The 22,758-nt window shown below is 43.7% G+C and overlaps 1 protein-coding gene across 3 annotated transcripts in view; it reads right to left on the bottom strand.

The window, feature by feature from the left end:
* ST6GAL1 (ST6 beta-galactoside alpha-2,6-sialyltransferase 1) overlaps nt 1-22,758 on the bottom strand; it is a 108,054-nt gene that overhangs the window by 81,512 nt on the left and 3,784 nt on the right. For 2 of the 3 annotated variants that reach the window (XM_074963981.1, XM_074963980.1), the window contains exon 2: nt 6,837-6,956. The exons of the other annotated variant lie outside the window; for it this stretch is intronic. The gene's annotated coding sequence lies outside the window, so the exon portion shown is untranslated. The remainder of the gene's footprint in view (nt 1-6,836; nt 6,957-22,758) is intronic. 3 annotated transcript variants of the gene reach the window in all.

Genomic DNA, 22,758 nt, shown 5'->3' on the forward strand with positions numbered 1-22,758 from the left:
TAAAAAGGGATAACACCCCACCCCCTACACTTAAGGGGTGCCGGGAAAATAAATTCAACAGTGTCTGTGAAGCTGTCAGGTAGTATAATGTTGAGTGTCATAGAAAAGCCCCGGAAGAAATTAATATTTCTATCTTCAGAGCAAGGTTTGAATAGAGAGCGGTAAATAAGGCCTATGGCCACACATTGAACAGTGAGGATAAAAAATTATTTAAGAGCTGCTCCTTGAGAAAGCACCATCCATTATGTGCCCTGAATGAGGGAGGGGTTTTGTGGGAAAAAAATAGCAAGAGATTATGTAATTAAAGAATGTTATCGTGCATATGCACAAAGGGGCCAAAACTAAGGGTGCGCAGGCAATCTGAATTCTGGCATTTCTTAACTTTTGAGTGTTTGATTTTGCAACCTTAATGTTCTTTTAGCATAGGAGGCATTTGTGAATACTTACAGTATAAATTTAAACAGCTCAACTAATAATACACAGCTATGTCCTGCGGACAGGATACCGTTACTCGGAGAAGATAAACCTTTACATTTCCTTTTGTGTGTGCACACAGGCATTTAAATTCTCAGTTTTAACCAGACACTAATACAGTTAATGTTGTTAAGGTGCTGCCTGCTCTACAAAATGGAACCTTGTTATAGTCAGATCTGATATTGTGGTATTTGTAGGGTAGACTGGGCCTGTCTTTAAGCAAGCAAACTCCATGGATTGTGTTCACTTTTATGTATTTTTTTGAAATCCTCCACACGGTTCAGATGTACACCTTCATTACTTCTGGTTGTCTCAACAAAAGACTGCAGGGGAAGTGGTCTGTGGACACCAGGCACTGTAGCAAATAATAAAGCTACAAATGTCAAGAGCATCAAGGAAACTCTCCGCCCTTCATTACGGCAACTGCTAGGACAGAACAAGAAATGTTTCAGACTGCTATAATTCATTCCAGTGCAATCTCTCTCATGTAGCTTATCCTTACACAAAAGATGCTATCAACATCCAAGATATGTATTTTGGGGGAAATTAAACCATTTCAGCGGAATATGATGCAAAAACCTTAGATATCCAAATGCCATTCTATGAATATGAAAGGACTAAAAGGACGCATTCTTCAAGAGCACCAGTTTTTAGTGAAACAGCAGCGAGCCCTATAGCATTCTACCGTTGTGAAGAACAACATATGTAACAGTGCTGGATGGCAGCGTATGCAGATAAGACTAACAAAAACCTAACAAGCTTAGGAGAAACTGAAGGGTTCCCTGCTCCCCTTCAAGTGGAAAAGAGGCTTAAAATGAGATTAAAATACAACCAGCATGCTCCACAGTGCACTACAGATAAGTGTTCAATCTGCTGTGACAAGCAAGACAACATTACTTACTGCTAATTCCTTGCTTTGTACCCTGTGTCTCCCCATCCTCTGAACAGAGACATTCAAGTATCATGGCTCCACCTACCAAAAGCAAGCAAGCAGAATATCTGACAGTCAAGCACTGTATATAAGGCCCCAGCCCACTGCCTTCTTGACAGTTAGAAAACGTCCAGAGTGATAGGAAGAAAGGAGGATAGAGAAAATATAGGAGAGAGGAAGCCAGATGGGAAGAGAGCAGAATGTGTGATGTGAGGAAAGAATGAGAGAAAGATGACAAAAGGAATTACCGGTGAGTAATTTTCCCTTGTCATACATCCCTCTTCCATCCTATGATCAACCACTGTAAGGATACAAGACAGGCTTCAGCTCAGAGTCCCAGATTCATAGAGGAGGAGAGGAGTACAACTCCCTTCAGTCTGTTTATATAGTGTTGTATCACATTAATACAGACGTGTAGGAATGGGGGTCCCAAGTACACAGAGCCCAGTATTCTCAAAGTTTGATGCTTAGCCTCTGCATGGGAAAGGACCACTACTTGAGCTGAGAGGAGCCTGAGAGTGTGGGATTCATAGGGAGACATGTGGGGCAGGTGGGCCCATAAGGCTTGGAAGGACCGTACAAATGGAGGGATATTCTTTGAACAAGGGGACATACTGCTATTGGGCCAAGAAAAAAGGCTGTAGGGGTTGAAGATGCAGCCAGAGTATGAAGCCCATACAGGGTGCCCTTAAGGTGGATGATCTAAGCAACTCCTAAAGATAGCTTCAAGATTGTGATGCATACTATTCAAATGCTTTGTAGTCAGTAGGGTATTATTAAGTTGAAGGCAGTCAAACAACTGCCCCAGTACGCCTGTATGCACAAACTGAAGGACTTATCTTAGTTATGCAACCAGATGCTGAGGACAATTGCAATGAAAGATGCACAAACAAGGTTAGATTAAAAAGCCTGTGGTTACTGAAATCCAGTCAATTTAATTTACTGAAGGGATTGTGGAGGCAGGTTCTCCAAGAGTAATCAAAGATGTTCTGCATGCAGTTGCACTTTTACCCTTATGGCCAACTTCTGCTTTCAGAATCACATCCATGACTTGCACTAACTTTAACAGAAGCTGCCCAGTTCATATCTGACAAGAGAGTTTGGCCAGAACTACCATCTTAGGGCTTCCTGCAAAGAATTATGCACATGCTTACCTTTATGCATATGGGTAAGTCCCACGAAAGACAATGGGATACTCCCATGTGTACAGCTAATCACACACATGAGTCTTTGCAGGACCACTCAGGGCCTTTGATAAAAGTTATCGTTGCTCACTGTCATCATACAATGTAAAATCCAAGAGGCTGTGAAGGAAAAGAAATAGTGAAGCTCGCCATTTATTTTCTATCTGAACAAATTTCAAGATTTCTAAGCATCAAGCACATGATACTTTCTCTATTCATCTATCTAGATGAATGTGGGACCCCATTACCATCGTTATCAGTGTGCCTCACCATCTTTAATGTATTTATTCTCACAACACCCTGTGAGGAAGGTCAGTGATATTATCCTCATTGTACAGAGCTGAGGCACAGAGAGGCTAAGCACAGTCACACAGGAAGTCTGTGGTGGAGGTAGGAATTGCACCCAGGTGTCCCAAGTCCCAGGCTAGTGTGCTAACAACTGGACTCAATGTAAATTAGAGAAATGTGACCCTCAAAAGCACCAGATGCTCACAAGAACTCTGAACTAACAACTGGCCTGTACATTTCACTAGGGCAAGCTTTTTCCCACTGACAGAAAGACCAGATCACAGCAAGTCACAATATTTCAGTACTTCCACTTCTGATCCTGGCTAGGGTTGGAAAGATTAGAAGTGTCCTAAAATGACTGACCTTCCATTCAGACTCACCCTGACTTTTGAGATCCTGGCTTCTGTGAATGAAGTCCCTGATAAAGCATAAATTCATATAAACTCACTCAATTGATACTTGGCTGTAAGGAGCATACTGCTGAGGTTCATAAGTAAAACACTTTTCATTTCATTACCAGAAGCCAAATATCAATCTACATCTTTCAGGCTACCTGAGCAATAGATGCACTGCTCATCCTGCCAGAATCTAAGCTATTTATTCTCTGGAGGAGGAAGGCAGGGAGACAAAAACAAGACAAAAACCAAGCATCAACAGCATGAAGTTTAGGAATTTAAACCCTAAGAGTCAGGAAATTCCAAAGTGAAGGTTCTCACAGTAATCAGCTCATCTGCAGTGACATATTGTCCTGAGCAGTCTATGTAGTCAGCCCCCACTCACCCATGCATCGCTCTTAAAGTGGTGTCCTTCAAACACAGCTCTTTCTCCTACTCTGAGTTGCCATTCCCTCATCTCTCACTACTGCCCCTGCCTTACGCACATTCCACAGGCAAAAGGGAGGAGGCTAACTTCATTAAAATTATTCTCTGTAAATAATTTGCTTGGCTCTGGTAAAACAGATTTGGCTTCCTTTTCTCCTCCCCCATCCTAGAAACTTGGGCAAAAAAATAATAACAATAACATAATGTGAAACACCTTCCTTTTTCCCCACAGGAGTGAGGGTGCCAAGAAGAGAGATAATACTGCATTGTGCCAACTGAAAAAGAAATTTCAAGGGAAAATTCTGCCAATAAGCTATAAGTTAGTGGGAAGTAATTCTGGAGAATGTTAGGTTATTTTTATATGAATACTTTAATTATCAGAGACTGAAAAGTGACTGTTCAGGTTGACAGTGTCTCGTTAAGCAACTTGCCAAGGTCACAAAGCAAGTCTGTGGCACAGCCAGGAAAGAATACCAGATCTCCCAAGTCCTGTCCCAGTCCAGTACCTTGACCGCCACTTTTGCCTGTCAGTTCAGAAGTCTTGCACCAGATCCAACCAATAGTAATATGTGGTTTGTGGTATTCAGGCTGCTCTTCATTAATGCTTCTTCAGATATATTAAAGGTTAACGATCAGGGATGAAGAATTGCTTCTTTAAAATTAAAAAAAGATGCAAAGGTTGCCAAACATTTCGAACAATCCTGCACTATTTACACCAGGCATGGATTGCAAGGTTTAAAGCAGAACTCCCCAAAATGAATCCAACATAAGTATGCAAGACCCATCAAACACCAACCAGGTATCCTGCTGGGAAAACTAACATCATAAGGAGCCAGGCACAGTGCAGGCATTATATAAGTTTCTCCAGACAGCTCAGCCTCTGGCAATGTACCTCAGTTCTGACCTGCAGAACCCCTTGATGTCTATGTCATCCTGAGTCTCTACGGGGGAAAAAAAGAAGTTGCAGGCTAACAAATACAAAATAGGCCCCTGATCCTGCCAATCTTATCCCTGCAGCAACCCCCACCCCCCACACAGCCCCAAGACTTCTTGCAGGCACCAGGAGTAGGCCCACATTTCTTGGTTGCAGGATCAGGTATAAAAAGGAGTGCAAATAGGAGGTACCCACCAGTACGCAGAACTGGCAAGAGATTTTTTAGCAGGTACAAGGTACCAGAAAGACATGAGGCTAGCCCCCACACTCCGAAGGGGGAGGAATGGGGCTGCACTTTGCTCATTAAAGGAGCAGAACGCGGCTAGGGAGGGCATTAATTCTTTAAGTGGTTTTAACAGTACAATACATATGCTAACAAACTTAAACAAAGGTTTTGTTTAAGTTTGTTAGCATATGTATTGTGCTGTTATGTTGGTCAGGAGTCCTCAAGAGGGAAGAGGTGTAGGGGGGATGGAAGGTGTTTAAACAGTGTTTTTTATTCTGTTTCTCCCTATTGGTCTGAATTATCCATGACATCCATACAGCATCACATCAAGTCCAAATCATTAGAGGAATGCCTCTACTTGCACTAACCAGAGGATGTCTGGATTCTAATGTCAGCCCAGTTCTGCAGCCTAACAGGAATCAGGTGTTGTCCCCAGTGTAAACATAGAATTCTTCTTTGCAGCCAAACTAATCTAACATGCATTTTGTTAAATGGAACTGGAGCAGCAAAACAAAGAAAACAAATGCCTCATTTTCCAGTTTTGTGGGTGAGAGAACTGTAAATGAAGATTATAATGCCGGACACTGACGGCCTTAAACCAGCCGCCTCAGGAATCTGCCAAGGACTTTGCTGAAAATATGTTCCTGATCTTAGCAACGGAGCTAAGACTTATCACACATCTGCCCACCTTTATTTGAATGAAGCTCCTTCTGATCTGACAGCTCAGGCATTGTCAATTTCATCCAGAACAATTTATAAACTTGGAACCTAATCCTGTAAACCTGTAATCATTTGATCAATCCCACGGAAGACAATGGAACTATTTGCATAACTATGGACAACTTTTGTGGACTGGTGAGTGTTTCAGGAGTCTGTTCCTATAAAGGAAGTTGAATCCCCCATTGAAATGCAATGTTTGGGTACCATACCATAAAGCAATTTAGGATACAGTTCTACTTAAAATTTGTCTTTTAATAAGTCATACATAAGCTGAAATGGCTCCTCACCCAACTCCCATATTCCATATAAACAGACTTAATACTACATATGTGGGGGGAAAGTGAGTAGTTAAGCATGTTGATGTTTGTATATACAAAGGGGGATATCGGAGGGGACGGAAAGATGGTGGGGGCCCCGGACTGGGTGGAATCACATGGAAGGTCATGTGGGGAGGTCACGTGCCCCCCTTGTGGCCCTCCCATGAGTACCACACTGGCAAGAAAGGATTTCTACTCACACCTCTGGGTATAAAAGATAGTCAAGCATTAACTCATCAACTACCCATGTCAGGAACAAAACAACATCTCTTTTCATTCAAATTATATGGAACTACACTAGCTTCCTCCTGAAAAAGGATAAGGTCCCAAGTTGGGTAACACGAGACTGATCACTTCTGTAGAACCACAGAAAGGAACAACCATAAAACCTTCATCCACTGCACTGGACAACAGAAAGCACAAAACAGGACAGCTCTACGTTCAGAACAAAAACCTGATCAGTAAGGGGCTAAATATTTACTCCTTCTGGATAATATATTCCAAAACTCAGAGATGTAAAGCAACTCTGATATGTGCAATGCATTTCTAGAGAACTACTGTCTTGTACGCTGTCCAATCAGACTGCTGGGAATTACCTCCATATTCCATTCAGTGTATAGTAATATATTGTAATAGTTACAAAAGGCAAACATTAAAATACAGTACTGCATATTAAAATTTTATTCTTCTGTACCATATTATAGTTGAGAAATAATAGCTGCTTCACTAATTTGGGAGGAGGGAATTTCAGCCCTACTGATGAAGGATTTACAACATAAGTGTTAACTTGGGTTAATAATAGGAAAGCTGCCAACTAAAGATCATATATATAGACTAGTGCTCACCTCAAACTCAGTACCTCAGCCAATAAACTGTTTACCCTCCCTCCCATCTTCAGTGCTCCATTGTGTGGGGCAGAGTATGGTGGAATAATGACTCACTTGTTCCCTCCTGACTGGAGACCCCTTCTGTTAAGTGACAGAAGATTACAGGCAAGACTGATGTCACCAAAGCATCCACCCAGTTATGAAATTTGTAGATCAGACTCCCTCTCTCTGTTCCTAAGGAGAAAAAATGAGAAAAGTCAAATTATAAAAGAGAAACAGAGTTTCCCATTGTCTAGGTATTCTAGGCACTACGCACTTATGGGCTATACTTTAGGGGGTTATGGGTAGACTTCAGAATAACTCTGGGTACCCTGGGAAAAGGGAGCAGGACAGAGCAGCACTCGCACCACCCTATAACTGAGTATACCTCACACAGCACTTGCCTGACACCACTGGTTGATGCAGAAGAAGGTGCTCACCCCTACCCACTCTGGGAAGTCCAGCACCACTACAGTTATGCAAAAAGAAAAGGAGTAAATAAATTTGTTAGTCTCTAAGGTGCCACAAGTACTCCTTTTCTTTTGGCGAATACAGACTAACACTGCTGCTACTTTGTAACTACAGTTATGGACTCACTTTCCCTGGGCCTGCTCCAAAGCTAATTGAAGTCAATGAGAAGTCCTTCCATTGGATCAGCCCCCTGGTGCTCAAGGAGCACAAAGAATAAGACTCTGGTTGGCACCTACGCAGGTGCACAAGGCCATCTGACCTCGTATTCACCAGCACAATGCCAGCCACAGACTAGCACTGAACCAGCACCTACAATGTCTTCTGATACCCATGATCCAGAGCACACTTTCACAGGGATAACTGCATCCAAATAACAAGAACAGTTATCTCTATGGAGGTTATGGAGAGGATGGTTTTTAAAACCCCTGCAGAGGTAACATCAGCTCTATAGTTAGATTTATGTTCTGTGGTTGTCGCAGTGGCGTACAGGCATATTTTAGTTACTAGCTATTTGGCAGCTCCAGGTTCCCAAAAGAAATAAACATTGCCAGCATAATTTTGGCAGAGCACAATTTGGCAGAGCAATCAAATTCTGTATTTGCATATTTCCACTGTACCGAGACAAGTTCTCATTGCCTGTGGAGGAGAGAAGGAGAGAGGTTATGTCTCCTTTCCCCCTGCTGCCTCAGTGGGAGAGCAGTGGTGCCATCCTGCCATCTGCCAGTTTCTATTAGATAAAAAGATGAGAGAAACTAAACAAATGTTTGAAAAGCCAGTGGGCAATATGAGTAAACAAGGTACCATCTTGCCTGGAACCCTCACTGGTTTCTGTGCAGACTTTACTAATGAAAGAGAAAAGAATAAAGTGCAGCAGAGAATTAAATTCAAAACTTGATAAATTTGCTAACAGAGTTATAAACTTGGGAGACATCCAAGGCCTCTGCAACAGCTTGCCATGCAAGAGGCAACTATTGGAGAGGTGATGGCAAACCTGATTAGAGAAAATGAGCCACTTAGTAGCTACAAAGAATCAAACCACAAGTCACTGAATTAGATGAAGAAAATGAATCAGCAAACTCAATTGTTTCTTTTGAGAATGGGCTTCCTAGAGCTCACAGAGCCAAATTATATTTAATGTCTGAGATCTGCAGACAAAAATGCACGTTTGCACACCTACATGTGCAAGGGCAACTACCTACCACAACTGCACACATATATCCAGCATGCAGGTTTCTAAGTACCTATTTGCACACACAAGTGTACAAGTCATGGATGCAACTGTGGTAAGTGTACAAATTTGCACACCTGTCTGTGAGCACAAACATCATTTTTTTAAATCTGACCTTTAAACAAGAGGTGGAAAGTGTCCCTTTATCATGTATGTGGAGCAGAGCCTTCAAATGGATCCTGAAGGTGTCTGACAGCACTGTTAATAAAAAAAACCACAAGAACGGACTCATGTGCTGTCTGAAAACAATACACTGATATAGTCCCATAGGTTTGCATGGCACTTTACAGATACAAAAAAATATATTGACAGGCACCGAAAGATGTATCCAGCGGGACTTGAAAGAAACCAGTTGCCTACTCTCGAACATTTCCCTAGTGAGTGGGGAAGCCAATCCTACCAGCTTCTGCAGAATCTAGGCCTTTTGAAAAGCTCCGGTCCTAGCCTTTTTTGTTGCAATGCTAAACCTCAGAATATAAAGGAGTGTAGATCAAAGCAGTGCCGTCTTCCCAAAACTGTAGGCTAACAGCCGCAGCACTTGGAACAGTTCACAGCTTTCCCAAACTGCAGCAGAGAGAAAGCTGACCAGAAAGCTGTGAGGACGGGTTTGAGGCCTGTTGTGTTGGTCTCGCTCATTAGCTCAGTAACCTAAATCAGTGTTTCTTAAATGCATCACCAGATTTTTCTGACAGCCTCCGAAGTGCTGCAACAATCACTGCGCTGTTACATATTCATGTAGCTTTGTAAACAAAATAAATCATAATGCGCATTGATTCCCTTCAAAATATTACTGTTCAGTACAGACAGAGCTGAACTATAAAGGCATGGGGTTTTTTTTTCAAGTCACAAAGCATATTCACTTGCTAATCGCTATGTTTACATCTCACGCTACCGTAGCTCCGTAAACAGCTATTGGCCAAGGTCACTGTCAGGAAGATTACCGCATGGTGTTTGGGTAGGTTGAGACTGTTCGTGACAGAAGGTGGAAGAGTTAAAATTGCCAGTGGATATCGGAAAGTTTTTTTAAAAATCAGTGCCAGAAAATGACTCTGAATGTGATACAGAGATGGTACCCAAGGAGCCAACTGCTGCTAAGAAAAGCAGAACACAGAAAGAAGAAAAATGAACATTTCAGGACCAGTAGGAAATGCAGTTTTGTGATTCCATTTCTGAGCAAGTTGCCGTGTGCGCTGTTTGTACAAAAGAAATGCATCAAATTAAAATGTATGCAATGCAATGTCACTACAGCATTCACACAGGGAAGCTGAACAACACTTACCACGGTGAGTTTCAGAGGCACGAGCTGTTAAACAATGCAAAAAACAAGCTTGAAAAACAACAGTGTCAGCTCAGAGATTTTTTTTTTTCTAATAAAGCAGATGAGATACGGGTGGCTACTTTTAAAGTTGCACTACTTTTGGGGAAAGCAAGAAAACCATTCAGCAAGGGAGCATTCATGAAGAAAACTGTTCTGGCCGTACAACCAGAAAATACACCACTGAGCAACAACATGTTACAGAGGAGCACATGAGATCTGGCAAATTTTCTACAAAACAAACCAGCTGAAAAAGTCACAGTGAGCCCTTTCTACATCCTGCGCTTGGATCAGAGCCTTGATGTCCTGAGGAATCCCAAGGTAATCATATGTGTTCACTTTTTGGACTGTGATCACCATTGTTCTTCTGAAGGTATTTTACGTCAGGTGAGCCACAGTGATAGGCCAACTGGCAAACACATTTTTCAATGGGTCCAGGCAAGAATGGAGGAGTGCCGTGTTAGCTTTGACAATCTGTGTGGCTTGACAGTGGACAGGACAGCAGCTTTGTAAGTGCACAAGGTGGGTGCTGAACTGCTTCCAAGAAAGCTGCACTCAGCAGCTTTTTTTTTTTGTTTCACTGTTTTGCCCATCAAGAAGCTTCAATGAAAAGCATGGATGAGGTTGAATCCGTAGTGAAAAAGTGCATCACTGCTGTCAACATCAGTGATGTCAATGAAGGGAGATGAGCAACTTTGTGCGAAACGGGCTGTGAGACACATACGGTGCTGCTGAATTACAACCCGGTCTGCTGGCTTCGTTTTAACGACAGTGAACAGAGGTTATTTGAGCGCCAGGAAGAGCTCGTTGAGGTTCTGAACACAGTTTTGCCAGAACTGTCCCAAAAGCTACAAGATTCAGAAGCACATGGCTGTTTGCTCTTTTTGAAAGAGTTTTTACCCATGATTGCTTCCTTGAACCTGGAGCTTCAGAAACCTCAGATAACGATATCTGACAGCATTGAAGTAATTAATACATTCAGGAAGACAATCATTGACATCATCCAGCCCCTACAGGAGGAAAGAGACTTTTCAGTTTTTTAGAAGCTTAGTCAGTTTCTCAGCTGTCAGGATAATAATGTGCAGCAAAAGGTCAGTTTCACTGTCACTGAATACCTGAGTATCCTCTTGGAGGATCTTGAAAATCATTTAAGTGAGGGAAACTTTTTCAGTCAGTACCCCTTGGCGACCAACCCATTCAGGAATTCTGGTTGAGGCTTTTTGGCTGCAAACAAACTAACTGCCTTACAAAACAGGTTAGCTTCCTTTGACTCTTCAGATTTAAGCAGTCTCAAATACCTTATTCTGTAAATGCGCAATAATGCAAGAATGAAAACATATTTCAATCAGCCTGGTATTACAGTACAGGAGTTCTGTAGTAATGTGTACCCGTTTGAGGACATCTACAAACCCCGAGCTAAAGTTGCTTTTCTTTTCTTGTCCCTCTTTTCTACTACTGTGCTGTGTGCACTGCATTTTCTGAAGAACAAATACCAAAACTGCCTCACTGATGCTAAGCTGAAAGTTTCTCTTCTAGTTTCACAGGAGACCCAAGATCCTACAGACTTTCCATTCAAAGAGCTCCTGAACCTTTGCAAGTAGTCTGATCCACACAATGGATGTGTTAAAACCCAGAACTTTAATTTCATTGTCACACTGTATTAGTAAAGTACAATATAACAGGAATATGTTTGTAGTTACTACAGTATTACCATTTTTATTACTGGATTGGACTGATTTTTTTTACTGTGAAAGAGAAATTTTTTGACATATTTGCAGATATGTTTTTTTCATTATTATTTAGACTTTATTATGTAAAAGCATTTTTAAATTTAGATCAGAATTGTTGTACAGATATCCACCTTTTACCAAAAAAGCAAAGGAAACACAAAAAAGACAAGAATGTGCAAAGCACCTTATTTGTGTTTCTATTGTGTTTAGATGCAGTAAAGAATAGAGACAACTGTACATTATTTTTATTATTGAGTCTGCAAAAAACCAAACAATCACATAAATAAATTACCATGATTTGCACATGTAAATGTACATATTTATTTCTTTTCCCTAACGTTAATTAAGTATTTCAGGAAAAACTGTCAGAGTGGCCACCAAAAAATTTGCTGTGAGGACCCCTGAAAATAAAGTCACTGTTCTTGTAAGTAAGCACAAGGAGCTCAGACAAAAACCAGGGGATTCTGCCTAACTAGAGCAGACAGAGAATTCCACTTGATAATCAGCCTTCCTCTCCCATGATCTAAAACAGACTGTGCATTATTCAAGTATCTGCTGAGCTCCCCAGGGTAAGATGCAGACATTGCCATGAATCCACAGAAGCAGGGGTGAAAGTAGGCTGGTATGGGCTGGTACGATGTACCGGTAAGAAGAGGCCGCCGGTACCAGCCTGTACGCAGCAGATGTTAAGTGCTTTAACATTGTTGTCCCTATTCCCACACACACATACATCAGCGACCCTACCGGCAGGGCCACCAACTGGGGGGTAAAAGGGGCAGCTGCCCCGAGGGCTGGTGATTTAAAAGGACCCGGGGCTCCCGGCCACCGACGCCCCTACCGCAGCAGCAGCTAGAGCCCAGGCCCTTTTAAATCACTGCCAGAGCCCTGGACAGCATGAGCCAGACAGCGTGGATGGGCTGGCTGGGGAGGCTGACCCGCCCAGTCCCGCCCCGTCCCTTCCACCTGAGGCACCGGGCCCCCGTACTGGTAAGTCTTCTATGTTACTTTCACCCCTGCACAGAAGCCACTTTACCAGGTGATATGTGCAGTACCTAGTAGCCAACAGCCCATTCTCCATTGCATTTTCTACAGGAGAGTGAGAAATTAAAAGGAAAAAATCTAAGAATGAAAGGGTAGAAACCGCCTAATCTCCTTTCACTGGGACAGTATGACAAAGTCCATTCTGCTTCGAATTAGGCTAACAGCCTATCCTGAGGGAGAAAGACAATAAAAGCATAAGGAGATGGTATTAAGGAATTTAGATCCCCATACAGTTAGCATTTAAATGGTCCCAACTCAGCTCTGAAGTTAACACCTTGTGGAGTTAGTAACTTTAGGAGAGCGTCCACACATTTATTGCTGCTATAAACAGGTGGAGACAGCTGTCTATATAGCCATCTATGTACTTATATGGCTTTCTTTGCCATGGTATACTAAAGCCCTGCCTAAGTAGCTAAGAAAAACAAATATAAAAATAAACTCTTGCTTTGCCAGCTGTAGGGGAAAATTTGGATAGGTAGAGGACTTTTTTCAATATTATTTACAGATAGATACACACACACACACACACACACACACACACACAGATGGGTGGGTGTGCATGCACATGCAAGCTTGTGCACATGATATTCACAGACAGGCCAACAAGGAAAAGCTACCTGAAAAACCTGGGATTGCATTAGGTTCCTGAAGTCAGTGGTATTTTTATTTCTTGCAGGAGTGAATTCCTTAGTCTAGGTCCAGTTCCCACTGAAGTTCTGACTATCTCCAGTGCTCACATGTATTCCTGTATGTCTCAGCTGACCTAACCCAATGGGGTGCTCAATCTAACGAATATCAGGCAAGGTACCTTGAATGGCACTCAGTTTTCAATGGGGAGTCAGCAAAAAGAGTAGAGCACTGCGGTGCTGTATTCACAGCAACCAAGTTGCTGAGTAGATGGATTACTGCATTTTGTGCTATTGGGAGTCATTAGAGGGGGTGTGGTTTTATTCCCAGGTATACTGAATTGCAGTAAATAAGCCTAGCAGTCACAGACAAAAAGATCATCATGGCCATAACTGATAGGATGGGGTAACAGTCTTCTAGCCAGTCGCACGGTTAGTGGGCATTTTTCAAAGCCATGGATACTTGCATATTGAATAGCATTGAGAAATCCAAAAGTAACCTGCAGCAACATTATAACCAGTGGGCAGGTGCCCTCAACAGAGGAGAGTTCCTCAATGTGCTTCCTATCAGTATCACCTCTATCTTGCCTCTCTTGAGCTTTGGCCTGCTTCTCTCCATCCAGCTGCTGTCCTCTGCATGGCACTGGAAGATGGTGCTGTTTACACTGATGGTTTGTTATTGAGTGCTGAAATGTGTAGTGTTTCATGTTAAGAAAAACAGCTTTACATAACTGGTTTAAAGAGACACAGAATCACAGAGTTTCCAAAGTGAAATATTGAGAGAACTAGGTTCAGAGAAGGGTGATGAGAATGGTTTGAGGTCTGGAAATCACATCTTACAATGAGAGCCAAAGGTGCTAAAGAGAAAGTTAAGAGATGCACAGTCTATAATTACCTACGGGGGGAGAAGATGTGATGCTTTTTAATCTAGCAGACAAAGATGTTACAAGAGCCAAAGACTGGAAGTTGAAGTCAACAAGTTTCAAACTAAATACGATGTGCATGTTTAACAGTGAGGGCAATAAACCATTGGAACAGATTATCATAGGAAGTAGTGGACTCTCGATTACTTCTTAGAGTCTTTAAATCAATGTCCTTCTAAAGGACATTCTAGTTCACCTGCAAGTTGATGGGCTACACACAAGAATCACTGGGGAATTCTACAGTCTGTGTTATGCAGGAGATCAGACTATTAGATCAATGATCCCTTTTGGCCTTGAAGTCGATGAAAATTTTGGACCTACCAATCTTGACAGCATCCCTTTCACATTCTAGTTTTTAAACTGGCACATCTGAATGTACATAAAAGGCAAGTTCAAAAACAATCACATGCCCTTTACTATTGATTGGCATTGGAGCTAAATGATGCCAGCCAAGTGACACAACCTTTAAATACACATTTGGTGATGAAGACTTATATGTGGATGGAGATTAAGTAATACCAGATCTCATAAGTCTGCACTTTGTCAATGATTAGACGTAATCCATCTCTGTCTCACATTGGGAACCCTACTTTCCTCACACACATTTCCAAATTACATCATGCGATTTAATCAGTAACAGCTACAAGCGCTTTGCTAAAATTCAGGCATTTCTATCGTTCGTCCTGATACAACTCCACGTCTCAGTAAACAAGGCTAGGTTTAAATCTATGCACTGTTCCAAGGTTTGACTTAACCAAGTTAAAACAAGTTTCCAAAGAAATGGTAACCTCATACATTATTATACAAAGCATCCTTGTTGACACAGCCTTGTCACAAACTTTGGTTGCACAGGACTTTTTGTCTTATAGGAACATAAGGCCAACTCAAGAAAATGTTAGGTGATGTCTGAGAGATCCTAACAGACATTACAGGGAATTTGGTACATGTCCAAAGAGAGGATGGCTCTTCTTAGTCAAAGGAACAATTTTAAATTCACTTTCCTATTTAGCCAGAGAGGTACCTAGTTGGAACAATGCGTCATAAAGGCCTGTAAATAAAAGCTGCAATCCCTTGCGTCCACTGCCTGAAACGGAATTATTTCCTCAGGAAGATTGGGGGTATTTTGTCTATTAAAAAGGAGGTACTGTGAAGATATACAAAAATATGACTCTAGTTATCTCCTTCACTTCCATAAGGGTAGAAGAGTCAGAGTGGACAGATCTAGCTTGGGAGGCACAAAATGGGGGAGCACCATCTCTGTGACACTGTCCCTCCCTCTGGGACCCACCAAGGAGCCTCTCTGTTGGAGCTCTTCTTAGTTAGTCCACCCCAGGTTTTCAGGGCTATGAGGGGCTGATGCCAGGAAACTGCCATTCTCTGCAACATGCTGGCCTCCACAGACCAAGGATATATTCCTGGCAACACTTTGGGAGTCCTACATAAGTAAAAGGAAATAGGTTATTTAACTTAGGCTCAGCACATGTGTTTCCGGCAAAGCAGCAGCTTCTGATGGGCCAAGTAGCTGTGTTGCCAGTGAGGAGGAGAAGCCAGGAGAATAGCAGAGGGCTAGACTGGAGCTTCCCTTTCCTGTTTATTCCCAAAGTCTGCAGGGTAAGGAGATAAAACCCACTCCACAGCCCCCTAAACCCTCCCGCTTCTGAGGGAAAAGGAAGTTCACCTACCAAGAATTTCCTGGGACTTTCTCCCAAATATTTCCTTGGGAGGATACAAAATGACCCCATGTCTTTAAGAATTCCTTACCTCTTTTATTTAAGACCTTGGAAATACTATAGTTCCTGGAAAAGGCTACTGTATTAAGAACTGCTGTAGCACTGTAAGTATGGGGGTTTATTTCTTCCTGGACTAGAACAGATAAATCCCAATCCATTGGGACCCAGTAGCAGTTAAAGGAATTAAGCCCCCACCACATTTAAGGCATATCTACACATACAGTTCTCAACATATCTGGTAAAGAGGCTCTATATGCCAGTGGGAGAGAGCTCTCCCATGGGCATAATAAACCCACCTGCGCGAGCAGCAGAAGCTGTGTCGGCAGGAGAATGCCCTGTGCTGGGGCTGGGGGGGAGCGGTGGAGAGGCAGCAAGCAGCCCATGGAAATGCTGCTACCCAGAGCACAGAGGCACCTCAGGCAATTGCCATTCATCATACAGGGTTTGTAAAAGTAGCCTCTGCATAGCCAGGCAGGAAGCACATAAAGGCTGTCAAAATTAATGGCAAGGAACTCCTTGGGTGGAGGGATACAGTGCAGAAATTTCTGTAGTCAGGAGAAACCTTGTTTAGGAAAAAACTTACTGCCAGGGCAGATGGCAGAGCTTTTGTTAGTAGGAGGTCACAAAATCCTTGTGCCTTTGGCTAAAGTGCACATGGAAACTGAGGATTTGGAAGCTGAATTGATTGTGGCAGCTGTACCCAGTAACCCATCACAATTATTACTGGGGAATGACTTTTTCAATGTAGCTTGGGCTGTAAAAGGGTCTGCCAGCAAGAAGGAGGAATACCATGCTGAAACCCCAGAAGGAAAGGGTGAAGTCTCAGGAACTGCGGAGGGGAATGGGAGAGTGCCTCTTTAATTCCTCTGCAGCAACGGGAAACAGTCTGCTACCAGCGGTGGGTGTAGTTGAGACCAGTTCCTGCTGCCCGGTGGCTAAAGGCAGCATTTCCTCCCGGGAAGAGGGGAGCGTATTGCCAGTCAGTGAGAAAACTGTTCAGGTTGCGGGCTGCCAGCAGGTTGCAGCTGAGCAAGGGATAGACCTCACTCTAGGGGGCAGAGGAAGATGTGTCCTAGAGGGAACCCCAGAGGGTGATGGAATCCTCGAGACCACTGAGGTGCTTGAGGGTTCCATAGTGGCTGCCAGTGAAAGGACTGTTCTGGCTGTTAGCTGTGAGCCCTTCACAGCTGAACAAACGATAGATCCCACTCTAGAGAGCACAGAAGTATGTGTCTTAGAGGGAGGCGCAGAGGGGGGAGTTGAGAAGGAATTTGGGGAAGTACGGGAATATCTCCTCACTGATTACATGGGAGGGTTTGCCCAGGGCAGAACAGTTGTTCCAGCATCTGTGCTCCCAGGCACCCCACCTGTGGCTTAGGTTTTAAGAGGGAACTGTGTAACTGACCCCTGAGGGGAGCAGTCATACAACTGACTTCTTGGGGACAGAGAGAGGGGTGGCAGATGGTATCCCAATAAGGTCCCACTTTTGCAAAATGCTGTTCCTGATGTACTTGTGAAAACGAACTCTGTCTTTTTAGTAGGATTCTCATCCTGTCTTAAAGACTTGAGTGTCAGTGAAAATGCTAATGACCCACCGGAGAAAGGGGAGGAGGAAGCCATTTCCCGGGTGGGTAAGATTACTCCTGAGGGAATTATGCGCCACTGTGCGTGCACAGAATTCATATCCCCTGCAGATTTCTTTGCTTCCCTGCAGAAAAATGACTTTCTGACAGGGAAGCAAAGGGAAGATGCAAGAACTGTCATGCACCATTCCCTAGCTACGCAGGTACATCATTTCAGGCACCCTGAAGCAGCCAGCGGAGAGGTAAATCACCGCAGGGCTGGGGACACCCAGCCTGTGGCTCCTACCCTGAGCTGAGATCAGCTGCTAGTCCCGGCTAGGCTGGAGGAGGAGAGAATTGGACTTCCTCTTCCCGTACAAGGAGTGGCTGGGGCTGCATCAGACCCACCCCCGGAAACCTCCCACAGCAGCAGGAAGCTCAGCATCCTCCCCTGCTTCCTGTCCCCATAGCTCCTCAGCTGTGGGGGGAGGGGTCACTGTATGGGGAGCTGCTCCCCCATCCACCCAACCCCCGTGCATTCAAACCTCCCATACCCAGACACCCCTGCCAAGCCTTGCCCCATACGCCCAGAACCCCCTTAGCCCTCCATACCCAAACCCCACCGAATCTCAACCCCCTGCACCCAGAGCCCCTGCCCCCAGACCCCCAACCCTGCACCAAGACCACCCCCACTGAGCTCCCATCACTCAAACCCCCACCCTGACGAGTCCCACCGCCCTGGACCACCGAGCCCCACATCCAGACCCCCATGCCACTGACCCCCAACTAGCTGCACCAAGACCCCCACCCCACCAAGCCCCACTCCTCCAGCACCCAGACCCCCCGCTTCTGAGACCCCCATGCCAGACCCTCCGCTGAGCCCCAACCACCTTCTCCTGGAAGCCCTTGTAGAGTCCCATTGCCCCTGCACCTGGAACCCCCCCAATGAGCCTCTGCACATCCAGATCCCCCCAAACTTAGACCCCCCACTGAGCTGCCTGCACCCAGATTGTCCCACACAGAATACTCTCACCTCACACTTGGATCCTGCCTGGTTGAACCTGCCTGCCTGACATCTGGGTCTCCTGGTGCAGAGGGGCAGGGCCCCAGGGTGTTTCTGGGGCAGGCCCAGCCCTTGTACTGTGTCAGGGTCAGATGCGGCGGGAGGAGGGGGGGCCCGCAGGGTGATCTCCCGCCTTCATGCAGCCAGTGGCCTGTGCTTCCCACTGCCATGCTGGAGCCTCTGCATTTATCTACTGACAAATAAAGCTGTAGAATTATGCAGAATTTTAAAATATTGAGCACAGAATTTTAAATTCTTTGGCACAGAATGCCCTCAGGAATATAAGATCCACCAAGCAGCTAAGAAAAGCTCAAGGGCCAGGCAGGAGGGTCCCATGGGCCGGATGTGGCCCGTGGGCCATAGTTTGCCCACCTCTGATTTAGAGTGAGAATTTGATATTCATAACCGATCTATGTAGTATATTAAGCTTAGTTTGCGTGTTTTGTTTATTTACTAGGTAATCTGCTTTGATGCGTTTGCTATCTCTTATAATCACTTAATTATAGTTTATTATAGTTAATATAACTTAAACTTGCAGCACAAGATGGTATAATTTTGGATTTACATTCCAGAGAGGAGGTGCATGCCTTAGGAACTGGGAGGTGCCCTAGCTGTGCCTCCCCATACTGAGCTGATCACAGCATCTGTATGTAAATGCAGCTGGCTGTAAAGTGGTAGTGCAGGCTGGTCACAGCAGTACAGTGTAAAAGGAGCCCAGGCTGGTGGGTCAGGGGGGCTCAGTGGTACCCCAGTTCCACATGGCACTCCAGGGGGGACCCATCACACTGGGCATTTGTCCCATTTGTTCTTGCCAACTGATCAGCTGAAAAAGAGCAAACTGGACAAATGCACATTTTCCAAAAAAGAAAAAAAAATGGGGTTCGACCCCAACCGGGGTGCAGAGCAATGTGGGGGGGGCGGCGCGAGCAGCAATGCCAGCTCTGCACTAGACGAGGGCTCAGGAGAGCACCTCAGCCTGAGCCAGCCCTGTGGGCAAAGGGAGAGAGAGGGGGTCGGGCCAGCCCTGTGCAGGTAGACGTCAGGGAGCTTGGGCCAGCCCTGTGCATGGGAGGCCTGGGGGAGCAAGGAGGCCTTGGGCCAGCCCCACGGGCAGGAGGCATGGAGGACTTGGGGACCAGGTGAGGGCCTTGGGCTGGCCCCGTGTGGTGTCCCATTTTCCCTTGGGAAACATATCGTCACCCTACTTAGATGTCCCCCTTCCTAGTTAAGCTTGAGCTCTGGAAATAGCCAGTCCCTCTTTGCATTTGCTCCACTGTACTAATTTTCACTTAGCCCTGGGTCTACCCTGCACAAAGTTAGACAATAATCTGATAGATGTGGAAGGGGATGGGAAAAAGTGCTAGGGGAAAAAAACAGATATTTTTTGTAAAATAATAATTATATAATAATTGTGTAAAATAATCAATATGATTTCCTGCTCAATTTCTGAGGGATTCCTTTCATTGACTAACCTCCTCTTCTACTGTGCTAAGCAAAAGAGAAATGTCTGAGGGGAAACGAGAGAGTATAGCAGGTGTAGAGCATAATACTCCCAAATATTTAGTGCAGGTCCAGCAAAATGGGAAAGTTGGGTGTAGTTTTTTTGTAAACTGACTTGTGATATGCACACTACAGCACAGATAAGAGAGTGAGTAACTCCCCTTATTTAACCCTCTTTTAGCCATGAGTGTAACGCATGTGGAAGGACAGAAAAGGAATATGTGCATTAGAAGTTACATCTATTTTTCAGCTATCCAAACTCATTTTCTGTAATCTGCATCTTCCACCCTTGAATAATGCCGGTGAAACTCCACTGCTATTTTTGGACAAGATGAGACGGTGCTGAATTATTTAAACAAGCAAAGATTTAAGCTGCTGCTTAAATGTGTCTTAAATTATGAATATACGCAGTTTATGCAAGGATACTTATAAAATGGAGGGCATGAACCTTATGCTAGAAAATCTTATTTCAAGAGCAAGGAAGGCTTTTCACATTTAACAATAAGACCTTTTGAAATCCTCTTTTTCACCCAGAGCTCAGAAACAATCTTTCTTTCATTATGTTCAGCAGCCATGGGATTTTACTGACACTTGTCCCTATCAGATGCTTTGTTTTTAATGTTAGCAGTGATTATATCAGTTTACAGCAAACAGTTATGTGGGATAGGGTGGAACATTACAAATGGGCATATACAGAAGATAGAGGGGGAGGGAAAGAGAGAGGTAGCTGATCCACAGGAATAAATAAGCATAGCTCCATTTACAAGCTGACATTCTGCCCCTTCCTGTTTATGCTTTTACAAAGTGGGGGGGAGGGGAATGGAGAAAATTTAATATATAAAATTCATTGAAAATATTCTTTTCTGAAACTTAGAAAAAACACTTCAAGCTCCGACTACCATCTCTCTAGTACAGCCACTAAGAAAAACTAGTTCTTCTGGTGTTTTTTCCCATCAAAACACCATCGTTGTTGGATCATATAAAAGTAGTTCTGTATTAAAATCACAAATGAGTTTGATTCCCCATAGTTTAAATTCCAGGGTATTACTAATTAAGAGGTCTCTTGGTTTTTGGTACTGTTTCTCTCCCTCTATGTGTGAAACTTGAAAACTGCTAATTGTGTTAGTACATTCTAAGACAGAGTCTGTTCTCAAACCAATTCTTTGTAACAACAACTACTCACACAGAGAGAGACTCAGAGCAATACTCTGTAACAACAGAAACAGCAACCAGAGACTCCCCGCCCTTTTGTTGTATTCATCTCGCTTTGTTAACAATTGTGATTAAAATAGAGATAGAGGATGTATGTGGATGGATGCTTGGTGTGGATAATAACTGAATGATCAGGGAGGTGCCAGCCTAAGAATCCAGTGTCCATCAGCCGAAGAAGGCGTCAAGTGGATATAACCAGAGGACCCCCGGAGGGCAGACTGGAATCCACCCAACAGCCTCAAGAATAGGAGAACCAAAGAACAAGATAACATCTGGCAGCACGGAGCCATCAGGAATGTGCCATCTGCTGATTGATTCAGCAACAGCATGATGAAGCAATTCCCATAGACTGGCATAGGAAGAAATTCCTATAAAAATGGATTCTAGAAAGTGAGAACTTTGGGGTCTGATTCTGCAAACCAACTTCCAGGAGCATCAGATGTGCATCTGACGAGGCCCTGCTCCCTCCTCATGTCCAGGCCACCTGGCCAGTGACTTGGCATGAGCAACTCTAAGGCTGGTAACTATGATAACAACCTTGCAGAACGTGTGTGTGTGTGTGTGTGTGTGTGTGTGTGTGTGTGTGTGTGTGTGTGTGTGTGTGTGTGTGTGTGTGTGTGTGAATGAATGTGTGAATAAATATGAAATTGAATAGAATGTTATAGCTATAACTAACTGCTTACTGTGATTCTTTCTGTATTCACAATAAATGTGGCAGTTTGCCTTTACCCCTTTAATAAGATCCTGCTCGTTTTTATTTTATTGGTTTAACATCGTCACCCTCACATTATAGAGTATAGTTAAACCCAACCGTTCTTTTCATTAATGATAAAGCAGCAATTTAAACCAGGGCCAAAGTCTGTGCTCCTCACTTGAGCAGAAAGCCCATGGGACTTTTGCTTAACTAACGATAGGAGAATTTTGCCCTACAGGTGAATACTTTCAAAAATATACAAGCAGTAGCATATTTAAACCTGGACTGTCACCTTAAAGTTCAAAAAATTTACAAATTCAGTCCACCCGCTGTCTGGCAACATCAAATGTTCAATCTGTTAGTCTGAAAACAAAATATCTGGAATATACTTATGCAGTGAAGTATTTGTACACAGTATTCTACTAACGTGAAATCTGCAAACAAAATCCAAATCTTTATGTACAAGCTTCGTAGCTGAGACCTGTTAGCAATGCGTGCAATATGAAAATTAGAATCCCTATTAGTCTTCTTTAAAGAAAGGAAATTACTCCAGTACTAACAGCAGTACATACACCATTGACAGGTTTCAGAGTAACAGCCGTGTTAGTCTGTATTCGCAAAAAGAAAAGGAGTACTTGTGGCACCTTAGAGACTAACCAATTTATTTGAGCATAAGCTTTCGTGAGCTACAGCTCACTTCATCGGATGCATACTGTGGAAAGTATAGAAGATCTTTTTATACACACAAAGCATGAAAAAATGGGTGTTTACCACTACAAAAGGTTTTTTCTCCCCCCACCCCACTCTCCTGCTGATAATAGCTTATCTAAAGTGATCACTCTCCTTACAATGTGTATGATAATCAAGATGGGCCTTCTACCCCCCTCCCCCCCCCCCAAACC

Source organism: Natator depressus, chromosome 9 (assembly GCF_965152275.1).
Source record: "Natator depressus isolate rNatDep1 chromosome 9, rNatDep2.hap1, whole genome shotgun sequence".
In the NCBI taxonomy this organism is placed as follows: domain Eukaryota; kingdom Metazoa; phylum Chordata; order Testudines; family Cheloniidae; genus Natator; species Natator depressus.